Genomic DNA, 18705 nt, shown 5'->3' on the forward strand with positions numbered 1-18705 from the left:
GACCTGTAAGAGAAAAATTTAAATGGTTGGGAAAGGCCATGGGATGTAGAAATATTTTTTTCACATTTACTTCCTTGTAAAAACAGGTAAATCAATAGGGTTTTTTGTACGGATAAGTACCCAGTGAACGGTTCGTTTAGCTTTATATATTGTTCCGGGTGGGCGTTGTATTGGTTTTTCAGAAGTGTTAGACCTGTAAAAGAAAATTTTAAATGGTTGGGAAAGGCCATGGGATGTAGAAATATTTTTTTCACATTTTCTTTCCTTGTAAAAACAGGTAAATCAATAGGGTTTTTCGTACGGATAAGTGCCCAGTGAACGGTTTGTTTAGCTTTATACATTGTTCCGGGTGGGCGTTGTATTGTTTTTTCGGAAGTGTTAGACCTGTAAGAGAAAAATTTAAATGGTTGGGAAAGGCCATGGGATGTAGAAATATTTTTTTCACATTTTACTTCCTTGTAAAAACAGGAAAATCGATAGGGATTTTCGTACGGATAAGTACCCAGTGAACCGTTCGTTTAACTTTATATATTGTTCCGGGTGGGCGTTGTTTTGGTTTTTCGGAAGTGTTAGACCTGTAAGAGAAAAATTTAAATGGTTGGGAAAGGCCATGGGATGTAGAAATATTTTTTTCACATTTTACTTCCTTGTAAAAACAGGAAAATCAATAGGGATTTTCGTACGGATAAGTACCCAGTGAACCGTTCGTTTACCTTTATATATTGTTCTGGGTGGGCGTTGTTTTGGTTTTTCGGAAGTGTTAGACCTGTAAGAGAAAAATTTAAATGGTTGGGAAAGGCCATGGGATGTAGAAATACTTTTTTCACATTTACTTCCTTGTAAAAACAGGTAAATCAATAGGGTTTTTCGTACGGATAAGTACCCAGTGAACCCATCGTTTAGCTTTATATATTGTTACGGGTGGGCGTTGTATTGTTTTTTCGGAAGTGTTAGACCTGTAAGAGAAAAATTTAAATGGTTGGGAAAGGCCATGGGATGTAGAAATATTTTTTTCACATTTTACTTCCTTGTAAAAACAGGTAAATCAATAGGGATTTTCGTACGGATAATTACCCAGTGAACGGTTCGTTTAGCTTTATATATTGTTCCGGGTGGGCGTTGTATTGGTTTTTTGGAAGTGTTAGACATGTAAGAGAAAAATTTAAATGGTTGGGAAAGGCCATGGGATGTAGAAATATTTTTTTCACATTTTACTTCCTTATAAAAACAGGAAAATCAATAGGGATTTTCGTACGGATATGTACCCAGTGAACGGTTCGTTTAGCTTTATATATTGTTCCGGGTGGGCGTTGTATTGGTTTTTCGGAAGCGTTAGACCTGTAAGAAAAAAATTTAAATGGTTGGGAAAGGCCATGGGATGTAGAAATATTTTTTTCACATTTTATTTCCTTGTAAAAACAGGTAAATCAATAGGGATTTTCGTACGGATAAGTGCCCAATGAAGGATGCATTTAGCTTTATATATTGTTCCGGGTGGGCGTTGTATTGGTTTTTCAGAAGTGTTAGACCTGTAAAAGAAAAATTTAAATGGTTGGGAAAGGCCATGGGATGTAGAAATATTTTTTTCACATTTTATTTCCATTTAAAAACAGGTAAATCAATAGGGATTTTCGTACGGATAAGTACCCAGTGAACGGTTCGTTTAGCTTTATATATTGTTCCGGGTGGGCGTTGTATTGGTTTTTTGGAAGTGTTAGACCTGTAAGAGCAAAATTTAAATGGTTGGGAAAGGCCATGGGATGTAGAAATATTTTTTTCACATTTACTTCCTTGTAAAAACAGGTAAATCAATAGGGTTTTTCGTACGGATAAGTACCCAGTGAACCCATCGTTTAGCTTTATATATTGTTACGGGTGGGCGTTGTATTGTTTTTTCGGAAGTGTTAGACCTGTAAGAGAAAAATTTAAATGGTTGGGAAAGGCCATGGGATGTAGAAATATTTTTTTCACATTTTACTTCCTTGTAAAAACAGGTAAATCAATAGGGATTTTCGTACGGATAATTACCCAGTGAACGGTTCGTTTAGCTTTATATATTGTTCCGGGTGGGCGTTGTATTGGTTTTTTGGAAGTGTTAGACATGTAAGAGAAAAATTTAAATGGTTGGGAAAGGCCATGGGATGTAGAAATATTTTTTTCACATTTTACTTCCTTATAAAAACAGGAAAATCAATAGGGATTTTCGTACGGATATGTAACCAGTGAACGGTTCGTTTAGCTTTATATATTGTTCCGGGTGGGCGTTGTATTGGTTTTTCGGAAGCGTTAGACCTGTAAGAAAAAAATTTAAATGGTTGGGAAAGGCCATGGGATGTAGAAATATTTTTTTCACATTTTATTTCCTTGTAAAAACAGGTAAATCAATAGGGATTTTCGTACGGATAAGTGCCCAATGAAGGATGCATTTAGCTTTATATATTGTTCCGGGTGGGCGTTGTATTGGTTTTTCAGAAGTGTTAGACCTGTAAAAGAAAAATTTAAATGGTTGGGAAAGGCCATGGGATGTAGAAATATTTTTTTCACATTTTATTTCCATTTAAAAACAGGTAAATCAATAGGGATTTTCGTACGGATAAGTACCCAGTGAACGGTTCGTTTAGCTTTATATATTGTTCCGGGTGGGCGTTGTATTGGTTTTTTGGAAGTGTTAGACCTGTAAGAGCAAAATTTAAATGGTTGGGAAAGGCCATGGGATGTAGAAATATTTTTTTCACATTTACTTCCTTGTAAAAACAGGTAAATCAATAGGGTTTTTCGTACGGATAAGTACCCAGTGAACGGTTCGTTTAGATTTATATATTGTTCCGGGTGGGCGTTGTATTGGTTTTTCAGAAGTGTTAGACCTGTAAGAGAAAAATTTAAATGGTTGGGAAAGGCCATGGTATGTAGAAATATTTTTTTCACATTTTATTTCCTTTTAAAAACAGGTAAATCAATAGGGATTTTCGTACGGATATTTACCCAGTGAACGGTTCGTTTAGCTTTATATATTGTTCCGGGTGGGCGTTGTATTGGTTTTTTGGAAGTGTTAGACCTGTAAGAGAAAAATTTAAATGTTTGGGAAAGGCCATGGGATGTAGAAATATTTTTTTCACATTTTATTTCCTTGTAAAAACAGGTAAATCAATAGGGTTTTTCGTACGGATAAGTGCCCAGTGAACGGTTCGTTTAGCTTTATATATTGTTCCGGGTGGGCGTTGTTTTGGTTTTTCGGAAGTGTTAGACCTGTAAGAGAAAAATTTAAATGGTTGGGAAAGGCCATGGGATGTAGAAATATTTTTTTCACATTTTATTTCCTTGTAAATACAGGTAAATCGATAGGGATTTTCGTACGGATAAGTGCCCAGTGAACGGTTCGTTTAGCTTTATATATTGTTCCGGGTGGGCGTTGTATTGGTTTTTCAGAAGTGTTGGACCTGTAAGAGAAAAATTTAAATGGTTGGGAAAGGCCATGGGATGTAGAAATATTTTTTTCACATTTTATTTCCTTTTAAAAACAGGTAAATCAATAGGGATTTTCGTACGGATAAGTACCCAATGAACGGTTCTTTTAGCTTTATATATTGTTCCGGGTGGGCGTTGTTTTGGTTTTTTGGAAGTGTTAGACCTGTAAGAGAAAAATTTAAATGGTTGGGAAAGGCCATGGTTTGTAGAAATATTTTTTTCACATTTTATTTCCTTGTAAATACAGGTAAATCGATAGGGATTTTCGTACGGATAAGTGCCCAGTGAACGGTTCGTTTAGCTTTATATATTGTTCCGGGTGGGCGTTGTATTGGTTTTTCGGAAGTGTTAGACCTGTAAGAGAAAAATTTAAATGGTTGGGAAAGGCCATGGGATGTAGAATTATTTTTTCACATTTTATTTCCTTGTAAAAACAGGTAAATCAATAGGGTTTTTCGTACGGATAAGTGCATAGTGAACGGTTCGTTTAGCTTTATATATTGTTCCGGGTGGGCGTTGTATTGGTTTTTTGGAAGTGTTAGACCTGTAAGAGAAAAATTTAAATGGTTGGGAAAGGCCATGGGATGTAGAAATATTTTTTTCACATTTTATTTCCTTTTAAAAACAGGTAAATCAATAGGGATTTTCGTACGGATAATTACCCAGTGAACGGTTCGTGTAGCTTTATATATTGTTCCGGGTGGGCGTTGTTTTGGTTTTTCGGAAGTGTTAGACCTGTAAGAGAAAAATTTAAATGGTTGGGAAAGGCCATGGGATGTAGAAATATTTTTTTCACATTTTATTTCCTTGTAAAAACAGGTAAATCAATAGGGTTTTTCGTACGGATAAGTGCCCAGTGAACGGTTCGTTTAGCTTTATATATTGTTCCGGGTGGGCGTTGTTTTGGTTTTTCGGAAGTGTTAGACCTGTAAGAGAAAAATTTAAATGGTTGGGAAAGGCCATGGGATGTAGAAATATTTTTTTCACATATACTTCCTTGTAAAAACAGGAAAATCAATAGGGATTTTGGTACGGATAAGTACCCAGTGAACCGTTCGTTTAGCTTTATATATTGTTCCGGGTGGGCGTTGTTTTGGTTTTTCGGAAGTGTTAGACCTGTAAGAGAAAAATTTAAATGGTTGGGAAAGGCCATGGGATGTAGAAATATTTTTTTCACATTTTATTTCCTTGTAAAAACAGGTAAATCAATAGGGTTTTTCGTACGGATAAGTGCCCAGTGAACGGTTCGTTTAGCTTTATATATTGTTCCGGGTGGGCGTTGTATTGGTTTTTCAGAAGTGTTAGACCTGTAAAAGAAAAATTTAAATGGTTGGGAAAGGCCATGGGATGTAGAAATATTTTTTTCACATTTTATTTCCTTTTAAAATCAGGTAAATCAATAGGGATTTTCGTACGGATAAGTACCCAGTGAACGGTTCGTTTAGCTTTATATATTGTTCCGGGTGGGCGTTGTATTGGTTTTTCGGAAGTGTTAGACCTGTAAGAGAAAAATTTAAATGGTTGGGAAAGGCCATGGGATGTAGAAATATTTTTTTCACATTTACTTCCTTGTAAAAACAGGTAAATCAATAGGGTTTTTCGTACGGATAAGTACCCAGTGAACGGTTCGTTTAGCTTTATATATTGTTCCGGGTGGGCGTTGTATTGGTTTTTCAGAAGTGTTGGACCTGTAAGAGAAAAATTTAAATGGTTGGGAAAGGCCATGGGATGTAGAAATATTTTTTTCACATTTTATTTCCTTTTAAAAACAGGTAAATCAATAGGGATTTTCGTACGGATAAGTACTCAATGAACGGTTCGTTTAGCTTTATATATTGTTCCGGGTTGGCGTTGTTTTGGTTTTTCGGAAGTGTTAGACCTGTAAGAGAAAAATTTAAATGGTTGGGAAAGGCCATGGTTTGTAGAAATATTTTTTTCACATTTTATTTCCTTGTAAATACAGGTAAATCGATAGGGATTTTCGTACGGATAAGTGCCCAGTGAACGGTTCGTTTAGCTTTATATATTGTTCCGGGTGGGCGTTGTATTGGTTTTTCGGAAGTGTTAGACCTGTAAGAGAAAAATTTAAATGGTTGGGAAAGGCCATGGGATGTAGAAATATTTTTTTCACATTTTATTTCCTTGTAAAAACAGGTAAATCAATAGGGTTTTTCGTACGGATAAGTGCATAGTGAACGGTTCGTTTAGCTTTATATATTGTTCCGGGTGGGCGTTGTATTGGTTTTTCGGAAGTTTTAGACCTGTAAGAGAAAAATTTAAATGGTTGGGAAAGGCCATGGGATGTAGAAATATTTTTTTCACATTTACTTCCTTGTAAAAACAGGTAAATCAATAGGGTTTTTCGTACGGATAAGTACCCAGTGAACGGTTCGTTTAGCTTTATATATTCTTCCGGGTGGGCGTTGTATTGGTTTTTCTGAAGTGTTAGACCTGTAAGAGAAAAATTTAAATGGTTGGGACAGGCCATGGGATGTAGAAATATTTTTTTCACATTTACTTCCTTGTAAAAACAGGTAAATCAATAGGGTTTTTCGTACGGATAAGTACCCAGTGAACCGTTCGTTTAGCTTTATATATTGTTCCGGGTGGGCGTTGTTTTGGTTTTTCAGAAGTGTTAGACCTGTAAGAGAAAAATTTAAATGGTTGGGAAAGGCCATGGGATGTAGAAATATTTTTTTCACATTTTATTTCTTTGTAAAAACAGGTAAATCAATAGGGTTTTTCGTACGGATAAGTGCCCAGTGAACGGTTCGTTTAGCTTTATATATTGTTCCGGGTGGGCGTTGTTTTGGTTTTTCGGAAGTGTTAGACCTGTAAGAGAAAAATTTAAATGGTTGGGAAAGGCCATGGGAAGTAGAAATATTTTTTTCACATATACTTCCTTGTAAAAACAGGTAAATCAATAGGGTTTTTCGTACGGATAAGTACCCAGTGAACGGTTCGTTTAGCTTTATATATTGTTCCGGGTGGGCGTTGTATTGGTTTTTCGTAAGTGTTAGACCTGTAAGAGAAAAATTTAAATGGTTGGGAAAGGCCATGGGATGTAGAAATATTTTTTTCACATTTACTTCCTTGTAAAAACAGGTAAATCAATAGGGTTTTTCGTACGGATAAGTACCCAGTGAACGGTTCGTTTAGCTTTATATATTGTTCCGGGTGGGCGTTGTATTGGTTTTTGAGAAGTGTTAGACCTTTAAAAGAAAATTTTAAATGGTTGGGAAAGGCCATGGGATGTAGAAATATTTTTTTCACATTTTATTTCCTTGTAAAAACAGGTAAATCAATAGGGTTTTTCGTACGGATAAGTGCCCAGTGAACGGTTTGTTTAGCTTTATACATTGTTCCGGGTGGGCGTTGTATTGTTTTTTCGGAAGTGTTAGACCTGTAAGAGAAAAATTTAAATGGTTGGGAAAGGCCATGGGATGTAGAAATATTTTTTTCACATTTTACTTCCTTGTAAAAACAGGAAAATCGATAGGGATTTTCATACGGATAAGTACCCAGTGAACGGTTCGTTTATCTTTATATATACTTCCGGGTGGGCGTTGTATTGTTTTTTCTGAAGTGTTAGACCTGTAAGAGAAAAATTTAAATGGTTGGGAAAGGCCATGGGATGTAGAAATATTTTTTTCACATTTACTTCCTTGTAAAAACAGGTAAATCAATAGGGTTTTTCGTACGGATAAGTACCCAGTGAACCGTTCGTTTAGCTTTATATATTGTTCCGGGTGGGCGTTGTTTTGGTTTTTCAGAAGTGTTAGACCTGTAAGAGAAAAATTTAAATGGTTGGGAAAGGCCATGGGATGTAGAAATATTTTTTTCACATTTTACTTCCTTGTAAAAACAGGAAAATCAATAGGGATTTTCGTACGGATAAGTACCCAGTGAACCGTTCGTTTACCTTTATATTTTGTTCTGGGTGGGCGTTGTTTTGGTTTTTCGGAAGTGTTAGACCTGTAAGAGAAAAATTTAAATGGTTGGGAAAGGCCATGGGATGTAGAAATATTTTTTTCACATTTTACTTCCTTGTAAAAACAGGAAAATCGATAGGGATTTTCCTACGGATAAGTACCCAGTGAACGGTTCGTTTATCTTTATATATTCTTCCGGGTGGGCGTTGTATTGGTTTTTCTGAAGTGTTAGACCTGTAAGAGAAAAATTTAAATGGTTGGGAAAGGCCATGGGATGTAGAAATATTTTTTTCACATTTACTTCCTTGTAAAAACAGGTAAATCAATAGGGTTTTTCGTACGGATAAGTGCCCAGTGAACGGTTTATTTAGCTTTATACATTGTTCCGGGTGGGCGTTGTATTGTTTTTTCGGAAGTGTTAGACCTGTAAGAGAAAAATTTAAATGGTTGGGAAAGGCCATGGGATGTAGAAATATTTTTTTCACATTTTACTTCCTTGTAAAAACAGGAAAATCGATAGGGATTTTCATACGGATAAGTACCCAGTGAACGGTTCGTTTATCTTTATATATTCTTCCGGGTGGGCGTTGTATTGGTTTTTCTGAAGTGTTAAACCTGTAAGAGAAAAATTTAAATGGTTGGGAAAGGCCATGGGATGTAGAAATATTTTTTTCACATTTACTTCCTTGTAAAAACAGGTAAATCAATAGGGTTTTTCGTACGGATAAGTACCCAGTGAACCGTTCGTTTAGCTTTATATATTGTTCCGGGTGGGCGTTGTTTTGGTTTTTCAGAAGTGTTAGACCTGTAAGAGAAAAATTTAAATGGTTGGGAAAGGCCATGGGATGTAGAAATATTTTTTTCACATTTTACTTCCTTGTAAAAACAGGAAAATCAATAGGGATTTTCGTACGGATAAGTACCCAGTGAACCGTTCGTTTACCTTTATATATTGTTCTGGGTGGGCGTTGTTTTGGTTTTTCGGAAGTGTTAGACCTGTAAGAGAAAAATTTAAATGGTTGGGAAAGGCCATGGGATGTAGAAATATTTTTTTCACATTTTACTTCCTTGTAAAAACAGGAAAATCGATAGGGATTTTCATACGGATAAGTACCCAGTGAACCGTTCGTTTAGCTTTATATATTGTTCCGGGTGGGCGTTGTTTTGGTTTTTCGTAAGTGTTAGACCTGTAAGAGAAAAATTTAAATGGTTGGGAAAGGCCATGGGATGTAGAAATATTTTTTTCACATTTTAATTCCTTGTAAAAACAGGAAAATCGATAGGTATTTTCATACGGATAAGTACCCAGTGAACGGTTCGTTTATCTTTATATATTCTTCCGGGTGGGCGTTGTATTGGTTTTTCGGAAGTGTTAGACCTGTAAGAGAAAAATTTAAATGGTTGGGAAAGGCCATGGGATGTAGAAATATTTTTTTCACATTTACTTCCTTGTAAAAACAGGTAAATCAATAGGGTTTTTCGTACGGATAAGTACCCAGTGAACCGTTCGTTTAGCTTTATATATTGTTCCGGGTGGGCGTTGTATTGTTTTTTCGGAAGTGTTAGACCTGTAAGAGAAAAATTTAAATGGTTGGGAAAGGCCATGGGATGTAGAAATATTTTTTTCACATTTTACTTCCTTGTAAAAACAGGAAAATCAATAGGGATTTTCGTACGGATAAGTACCCAGTGAACCGTTCGTTTAGCTTTATATATTGTTCCGGGTGGGAGTTGTTTTGGTTTTTCGGAAGTGTTAGACCTGTAAGAGAAAAATTTAAATGGTTGGGAAAGGCCATGGGATGTAGAAATATTTTTTTCACATTTTATTTCCTTGTAAAAACAGGTAAATCAATAGGGTTTTTCGTACGGATAAGTGCCCAGTGAACGGTTCGTTTAGCTTTATATATTGTTCCGGGTGGGCGTTGTATAGGTTTTTCGGAAGTGTTAGACCTGTAAGAGAAAAATTTAAATGGTAGGGAAAGGCAATGGGATGTAGAAATATTTTTTTCACATATACTTCCTTGTTAAAACAGGTAAATCAATAGGGTTTTTCGTACGGATAAGTACCCAGTGAACGGTTCGTTTAGCTTTATATATTGTTCCGGGTGGGCGTTGTATTGGTTTTTCGGAAGTGTTAGACCTGTAAGAGAAAAATTTAAATGGTTGGGAAAGGCCATGGGATGTAGAAATATTTTTTTCACATTTACTTCCTTGTAAAAACAGGAAAATCAATAGGGATTTTCGTACGGATAAGTACCCAGTGAACCGTTCGTTTAGCTTTATATATTGTTCCGGGTGGGCGTTGTATTGGTTTTTTGGAAGTGTTAGACCTGTAAGAGCAAAATTTAAATGGTTGGGAAAGGCCATGGGATGTAGAAATATTTTTTTCACATTTACTTCCTTGTAAAAACAGGTAAATCAATAGGATTTTTCGTACGGATAAGTACCCAGTGAACGGTTCGTTTAGCTTTATATATTGTTCCGGGTGGGCGTTGTATTGGTTTTTCAGAAGTGTTAGACCTGTAAGAGAAAAATTTAAATGGTTGGGAAAGGCAATGGTATGTAGAAATATTTTTTTCACATTTTATTTCCTTTTAAAAACAGGTAAATCAATAGGGATTTTCGTACGGATATTTACCCAGTGAACGGTTCGTTTAGCTTTATATATTGTTCCGGGTGGGCGTTGTATTGGTTTTTTGGAAGTGTTAGACCTGTAAGAGAAAAATTTAAATGGTTGGGAAAGGCCATGGGATGTAGAAATATTTTTTTCACATTTTATTTCCTTTTAAAAACAGGTAAATCAATAGGGATTTTCGTACGGATAATTACCCAGTGAACGGTTCGTGTAGCTGTATATATTGTTCCGGGTGGGCGTTGTATTGGTTTTTTGTAAGTGTTAGACCTGTAAGAGAAAAATTTAAATGTTTGGGAAAGGCCATGGGATGTAGAAATATTTTTTTCACATTTTAATTCCTAATAAAAACTGGAAAATCAATAGGGATTTTCATACGGATATGTACCCAGTGAACGGTTCGTTTAGCTTTATATATTGTTCCGGGTGGGCGTTGTATTGGTTTTTCAGAAGTGTTAGACCGGTAAGAGAAAAATTTAAATGGTTGGGAAAGGCCATGGGATGTAGAAATATTTTTTTCACATTTTATTTCCTTGTAAAAACAGGTAAATCAATAGGGTTTTTCGTACGGATAAGTGCCCAGTGAACGGTTTGTTTAGCTTTATACATTGTTCCGGGTGGGCGTTGTATTGTTTTTTCGGAAGTGTTAGACCTGTAAGAGAAAAATTTAAATGGTTGGGAAAGGCCATGGGATGTAGAAATATTTTTTTCACATTTACTTCCTTGTAAAAACAGGTAAATCAATAGGGTTTTTCGTACGGATAAGTACCCAGTGAACCGTTCGTTTAGCTTTATATATTGTTCCGGGTGGGCGTTGTATTGTTTTTTCGGAAGTGTTAGACCTGTAAGAGAAAAATTTAAATGGTTGGGAAAGGCCATGGGATGTAGAAATATTTTTTTCACATTTTACTTCCTTGTAAAAACAGGAAAATCAATAGGGATTTTCGTACGGATAAGTACCCAGTGAACCGTTCGTTTAGCTTTATATATTGTTCCGGGTGGGCGTTGTTTTGGTTTTTCGGAAGTGTTAGACCTGTAAGAGAAAAATTTAAATGGTTGGGAAAGGCCATGGGATGTAGAAATATTTTTTTCACATTTTACTTCCTTGTAAAAACAGGAAAATCGATAGGGATTTTCATACGGATAAGTACCCAGTGAACGGTTCGTTTATCTTTATATATTGTTCCGGGTGGGCGTTGTATTGGTTTTTCTGAAGTGTTAGACCTGTAAGAGAAAAATTTAAATGGTTGGGAAAGGCCATGGGATGTAGAAATATTTTTTTCACATTTACTTCCTTGTAAAAACAGGTAAATCAATAGGGTTTTTCGTACGGATAATTACCCAGTGAACCGTTCGTTTAGCTTTATATATTGTTCCGGGTGGGCGTTGTATTGTTTTTTCGGAAGTGTTAGACATGTAAGAGAAAAATTTAAACGGTTGGGAAAGGCCATGGGATGTAGAAATATTTTTTTCACATTTTACTTCCTTGTAAAAACAGGAAAATCAATAGGGATTTTCGTACGGATAAGTACCCAGTGAACCGTTCGTTTACCTTTATATATTGTTCCGGGTGGGCGTTGTTTTGGTTTTTCGGAAGTGTTAGACCTGTAAGAGAAAAATTTAAATGGTTGGGAAAGGCCATGGGATGTAGAAATATTTTTTTCACATTTACTGCCTTGTAAAAACAGGTAAATCAATAGGGTTTTTCGTACGGATAAGTACCCAGTGAACCGTTCGTTTAGCTTTATATATTGTTCCGGGTGGGCGTTGTATTGTTTTTTCGGAAGTGTTAGACCTGTAAGAGAAAAATTTAAATGGTTGGGAAAGGCCATGGGATGTAGAAATATTTTTTTCACATTTTACTTCCTTGTAAAAACAGGAAAATCAATAGGGATTTTCGTACGGATAAGTACCCAGTGAACCGTTCGTTTAGCTTTATATATTGTTCCGGGTGGGCGTTGTTTTGGTTTTTCGGAAGTGTTAGACCTGTAAGAGAAAAATTTAAATGGTTGGGAAAGGCCATGGGATGTAGAAATATTTTTTTCACATTTTAATTCCTTGTAAAAACAGGAAAATCAATAGGGATTTTCGTACGGATAAGTACCCAGTGAACCGTTCGTTTACCTTTATATATTGTTCCGGGTGGGCGTTGTTTTGGTTTTTCGGAAGTGTTAGACCTGTAAGAGAAAAATTTAAATGGTTGGGAAAGGACATGGGATGTAGAAATATTTTTTTCACATTTTATTTCCTTGTAAAAACAGGTAAATCAATAGGGTTTTTCGTACGGATAAGTGCCCAGTGAACGGTTCGTTTAGCTTTATATATTGTTCCGGGTGGGCGTTGTTTTGGTTTTTCGGAAGTGTTAGACCTGTAAGAGAAAAATTTAAATGGTTGGGAAAGGCCATGGGATGTAGAAATATTTTTTTCACATTTTACTTCCTTGTAAAAACAGGAAAATCGATAGGGATTTTCATACGGATAAGTACCCAGTGAACGGTTCGTTTATCTTTATATATTCTGCCGGGTGGGCGTTGTATTGGTTTTTCTGAAGTGTTAGACCTGTAAGAGAAAAATTTAAATTGTTGGGAAAGGCCATGGGATGTAGAAATATTTTTTTCACATTTACTTCCTTGTAAAAACAGGTAAATCAATAGGGTTTTTCGTACGGATAAGTACCCAGTGAACCGTTCGTTTAGCTTTATATATTGTTCCGGGTGGGCGTTGTATTGTTTTTTCGGAAGTGTTAGACCTGTAAGAGAAAAATTTAAATGGTTGGGAAAGGCCATGGGATGTAGAAATATTTTTTTCACATTTTACTTCCTTGTAAAAACAGGAAAATCAATAGGGATTTTCGTACGGATAAGTACCCAGTGAACCGTTCGTTTACCTTTATATATTGTTCCGGGTGGGCGTTGTTTTGGTTTTTCGGAAGTGTTAGACCTGTAAGAGAAAAATTTAAATGGTTGGGAAAGGCCATGGGATGTAGAAATATTTTTTTCACATTTTACTTCCTTGTAAAAACAGGAAAATCGATAGGGATTTTCATACGGATAAGTACCCAGTGAACGGTTCGTTTATCTTTATATATTCTTCCGGGTGGGCGTTGTATTGGTTTTTCGGAAGTGTTAGACCTGTAAGAGAAAAATTTAAATGGTTGGGAAAGGCCATGGGATGTAGAAATATTTTTTTCACATTTACTTCCTTGTAAAAACAGGTAAATCAATAGGGTTTTTCGTACGGATAAGTACCCAGTGAACCGTTCGTTTAGCTTTATATATTGTTCCGGGTGGGCGTTGTATTGTTTTTTCGGAAGTGTTAGACCTGTAAGAGAAAAATTTAAATGGTTGGGAAAGGCCATGGGATGTAGAAATATTTTTTTCACATTTTACTTCCTTGTAAAAACAGGAAAATCAATAGGGATTTTCGTACGGATAAGTACCCAGTGAACCGTTCGTTTAGCTTTATATATTGTTCCGGGTGGGCGTTGTTTTGGTTTTTCGGAAGTGTTAGACCTGTAAGAGAAAAATTTAAATGGTTGGGAAAGGCCATGGGATGTAGAAATATTTTTTTCACATTTTATTTCCTTGTAAAAACAGGTAAATCAATAGGGTTTTTCGTTCGGATAAGTGCCCAGTGAACGGTTCGTTTAGCTTTATATATTGTTCCGGGTGGGCGTTGTTTTGGTTTTTCGGAAGTGTTAGACCTGTAAGAGAAAAATTTAAATGGTTGGGAAAGGCCATGGGATGTAGAAATATTTTTTTCACATATACTTCCTTGTAAAAACAGGTAAATCAATAGGGTTTTTCGTACGGATAAGTACCCAGTGAACGGTTCGTTTAGCTTTATATATTGTTCCGGGTGGGTGTTGTATTGGTTTTTCAGAAGTGTTAGACCTGTAAAAGAAAAATTTAAATGGTTGGGAAAGGCCATGGGATGTAGAAATATTTTTTTCACATTTTATTTCCTTTTAAAAACAGGTAAATCAATAGGGATTTTCGTACGGATAAGTACCCAGTGAACGGTTCGTTTAGCTTTATATATTGTTCCTAGTGGGCGTTGTATTGGTTTTTTGGAAGTGTTAGACCTGTAAGAGAAAAATTGAAATGGTTGGGAAAGGCCATGGGATGTAGAAATATTTTTTTCACATTTACTTCCTTGTAAAAACAGGTAAATCAATAGGGTTTTTCGTACGGATAAGTACCCAGTGAACGGTTCGTTTAGCTTTATATATTGTTCCGGGTGGGCGTTGTATTGGTTTTTCAGAAGTGTTAGACCTTTAAGAGAAAAATTTAAATGGTTGGGAAAGGCCATGGGATGTAGAAATATTTTTTTCACATTTTATTTCCTTTTAAAAACAGGTAAATCAATAGGGATTTTCGTACGGATAATTACCCAGTGAACGGTTCGTTGAGCTTTATATATTGTTCCGGGTGGGCGTTGTATTGGTTTTTTGGAAGTGTTAGACCTGTAAGAGAAAAATTTAAATGGTTGGGAAAGGCCATGGGATGTAGAAATATTTTTTTCACTTATACTTCCTTGTAAAAACAGGTAAATCAATAGGGTTTTTCGTACGGATAAGTACCCAGTGAACGGTTCGTTTAGCTTTATATATTGTTCCGGGTGGGCGTTGTATTGGTTTTTCGGAAGAGTTAGACCTGTAAGAGAAAAATTTAAATGGTTGGGAAAGGCCATGGGATGTAGAAATATTTTTTTCACATTTACTTCCTTGTAAAAACAGGTAAATCAATAGGGTTTTTCGTACGGATAAGTACCCAGTGAAAGGTTCGTTTAGCTTTATATATTGTTCCGGGTGGGCGTTGTATTGTTTTTTCGGAAGTGTTAGACCTGTAAGAGAAAAATTTAAATGGTTTGGAAAGGCCATGGGATGTAGAAATATTTTTTTCACATTTTACTTCCTTGTAAAAACAGGAAAATCGATAGGGATTTTCATACGGATAAGTACCCAGTGAACGGTTCGTTTATCTTTATATATTCTTCCGGGTGGGCGTTGTATTGTTTTTTCGGAAGTGTTAGACCTGTAAGAGAAAAATTTAAACGGTTGGGAAAGGCCATGGGATGTAGAAATATTTTTTTCACATTTTACTTCCTTGTAAAAACAGGAAAATCAATAGGGATTTTCGTACGGATAAGTACCCAGTGAACCGTTCGTTTAGCTTTATATATTGTTCCGGGTGGGCGTTGTTTTGGTTTTTCGGAAGTGTTAGACCTGTAAGAGAAAAATTTAAATGGTTTGGAAAGGCCATGGGATGTAGAAATATTTTTTTCACATTTTATTTCCTTGTAATACAGGTAAATCAATAGGGTTTTTCATACGGATAAGTGCCCAGTGAACGGTTCGTTTAGCTTTATATATTGTTCCGGGTGGGCGTTGTTTTGGTTTTTCGGAAGTGTTAGACCTGTAAGAGAAAAATTTAAATGGTTGGGAAAGGCCATGGGATGTAGAAATATTTTTTTCACATATACTTCCTTGGAAAAACAGGTAAATCAATAGGGTTTTTCGTACGGATAAGTACGCAGTGAACGGTTCGTTTAGCTTTATATATTGTTCCGGGTGGGCGTTGTATTGGTTTTTCGGAAGTGTTAGACCTGTAAGAGAAAAATTTAAATGGTTGGGAAAGGCCATGGGATGTAGAAATAATTTTTTCACATTTACTTCCTTGTAAAAACAGGTAAATCAATAGGGTTTTTCGTACGGATAAGTACCCAGTGAACGGTTCGTTTAGCTTTATATATTGTTCCGGGTGGGCGTTGTATTGGTTTTTCAGAAGTGTTAGACCTGTAAGAGAAAAATTTAAATGGTTGGGAAAGGCCATGGGATGTAGAAATATTTTTTTCACATTTACTTCCTTGTAAAAACAGGTAAATCAATAGGGTTTTTCGTACGGATAAGTACCCAGTGAACGGTTCGTTTAGCTTTATATATTGTTCCGGGTGGGCGTTGTATTGGTTTTTCAGAAGTGTTAGACCTGTAAGAGAAAAATTTAAACGGTTGGGAAAGGCCATGGGATGTAGAAATATTTATTTCACATTTTATTTCCTTGTAAAAACAGGTAAATCAATAGGGTTTTTCGTACGGATAAGTGCCCAGTGAACGGTTTGTTTAGCTTTATATATTGTTCCGGGTGGGCGTTGTATTGGTTTTTCAGAAGTGTTAGACCTGTAAGAGAAAAATTTAAATGGTTGGGAAAGGCCATGGGATGTAGAAATATTTATTTCACATTTTATTTCCTTGTAAAAACAGGTAAATCAATAGGGTTTTTCGTACGGATAAGTGCCCAGTGAACGGTTTGTTTAGCTTTATACATTGTTCCGGGTGGGCGTTGTATTGTTTTTTCGGAAGTGTTAGACCTGTAAGAGAAAAATTTAAATGGTTGGGAAAGGCCATGGGATGTAGAATTATTTTTTTCACATTTTACTTCCTTGTAAAAACAGGAAAATCGATAGGGATTTTCATACGGATAAGTACCCAGTGAACGGTTCGTTTATCTTTATATATTCTTCCGGGTGGGCGTTGTATTGGTTTTTCGGATGTGTTAGACCTGTAAGAGAAAAATTTAAATGGTTGGGAAAGGCCATGGGATGTAGAAATATTTTTTTCACATTTACTTCCTTGTAAAAACAGGTAAATCAATAGGGTTTTTCGTACGGATAAGTACCCAGTGAACCGTTCGTTTAGCTTTATATATTGTTCCGGGTGGGCGTTGTATTGTTTTTTCGGAAGTGTTAGACCTGTAAGAGAAAAATTTAAATGGTTGGGAAAGGCCATGGGATGTAGAAATATTTTTTTCACATTTTACTTCCTTGTAAAAACAGGTAAATCAATAGGGATTTTCGTACGGATAATTACCCAGTGAACGGTTCGTTTAGCTTTATATATTGTTCCGGGTGGGCGTTGTATTGGTTTTTCGGAAGTGTTAGACATGTAAGAGAAAAATTTAAATGGTTGGGAAAGGCCATGGGATGTAGAAATATTTTTTTCACATTTTACTTCCTTATAAAAACAGGAAAATCAATAGGGATTTTCGTACGGATATGTACCCAGTGAACGGTTCGTTTAGCTTTATATATTGTTCCGGGTGGGCGTTGTATTGGTTTTTCGGAAGCGTTAGACCTGTAAGAAAAAAATTTAAATGGTTGGGAAAGGCCATGGGATGTAGAAATATTTTTTTCACATTTTATTTCCTTGTAAAAACAGGTAAATCAATAGGGTTTTTCGTACGGATAAGTGCCCAGTGAACGGTTTGTTTAGCTTTATACATTGTTCCGGGTGGGCGTTGTATTGTGTTTTCGGAAGTGTTAGACCTGTAAGAGAAAAATTTAAATGCTTGGGAAAGGCCATGGGATGTAGAAATATTTTTTTCACATTTTACTTCCTTGTAAAAACAGGAAAATCGATAGGGATTTTCATACGGATAAGTACCCAGTGAATGGTTCGTTTATCTTTATATATTCTTCCGGGTGGGCGTTGTATTGGTTTTTCGGATGTGTTAGACCTGTAAGAGAAAAATTTAAATGGTTGGGAAAGGCCATGGGATGTAGAAATATTTTTTTCACATTTACTTCCTTGTAAAAACAGGTAAATCAATAGGGTTTTTCGTACGGATAAGTACCCAGTGAACCGTTCGTTTAGCTTTATATATTGTTCCGGGTGGGCGTTGTATTGTTTTTTCGGAAGTGTTAGACCTGTAAGAGAAAAATTTAAATGGTTGGGAAAGGCCATGGGATGTAGAAATATTTTTTTCACATTTTACTTCCTTATAAAAACAGGAAAATCAATAGGGATTTTCGTACGGATATGTACCCAGTGAACGGTTCGTTTAGCTTTACATATTGTTCCGGGTGGGCGTTGTATTGGTTTTTCGGAAGCGTTAGACCTGTAAGAAAAAAATTTAAATGGTTGGGAAAGGCCATGGGATGTAGAAATATTTTTTTCACATTTTATTTCCTTGTAAAAACAGGTAAATCAATAGGGTTTTTCGTACGGATAAGTGCCCAGTGAACGGTTTGTTTAGCTTTATACATTGTTCCGGGTGGGCGTTGTATTGTTTTTTCGGAAGTGTTAGACCTGTAAGAGAAAAATTTAAATGGTTGGGAAAGGCCATGGGATGTAGAAATATTTTTTTCACATTTTACTTCCTTGTAAAAACAGGAAAATCGATAGGGATTTTCATACGGATAAGTACCCAGTGAACGGTTCGTTTATCTTTATATATTCTTCCGGGTGGGCGTTGTATTGTTTTTTCGGAAGTGTTAGACCTGTAAGAGAAAAATTTAAACGGTTGGGAAAGGCCATGGGATGTAGAAATATTTTTTTTCACATTTTACTTCCTTGTAAAAACAGGAAAATCAATAGGGATTTTCGTACGGATAAGTACCCAGTGAACCGTTCGTTTAGCTTTATATATTGTTCCGGGTGGGCGTTGTTTTGGTTTTTCGGAAGTGTTAGACCTGTAAGAGAAAAATTTAAATGGTTGGGAAAGGCCATGGGATGTAGAAATATTTTTTTCACATTTTATTTCCTTGTAATACAGGTAAATCAATAGGGTTTTTCGTTTGGATAAGTGCCCAGTGAACAGTTCGTTTAGCTTTATATATTGTTCCGGGTGGGCGTTGTTTTGGTTTTTCGGAAGAGTTAGACCTGTAAGAGAAAAATTT

This window comes from Paroedura picta, chromosome 11 (assembly GCF_049243985.1).
Source record: "Paroedura picta isolate Pp20150507F chromosome 11, Ppicta_v3.0, whole genome shotgun sequence".
NCBI lineage: Eukaryota > Metazoa > Chordata > Lepidosauria > Squamata > Gekkonidae > Paroedura > Paroedura picta.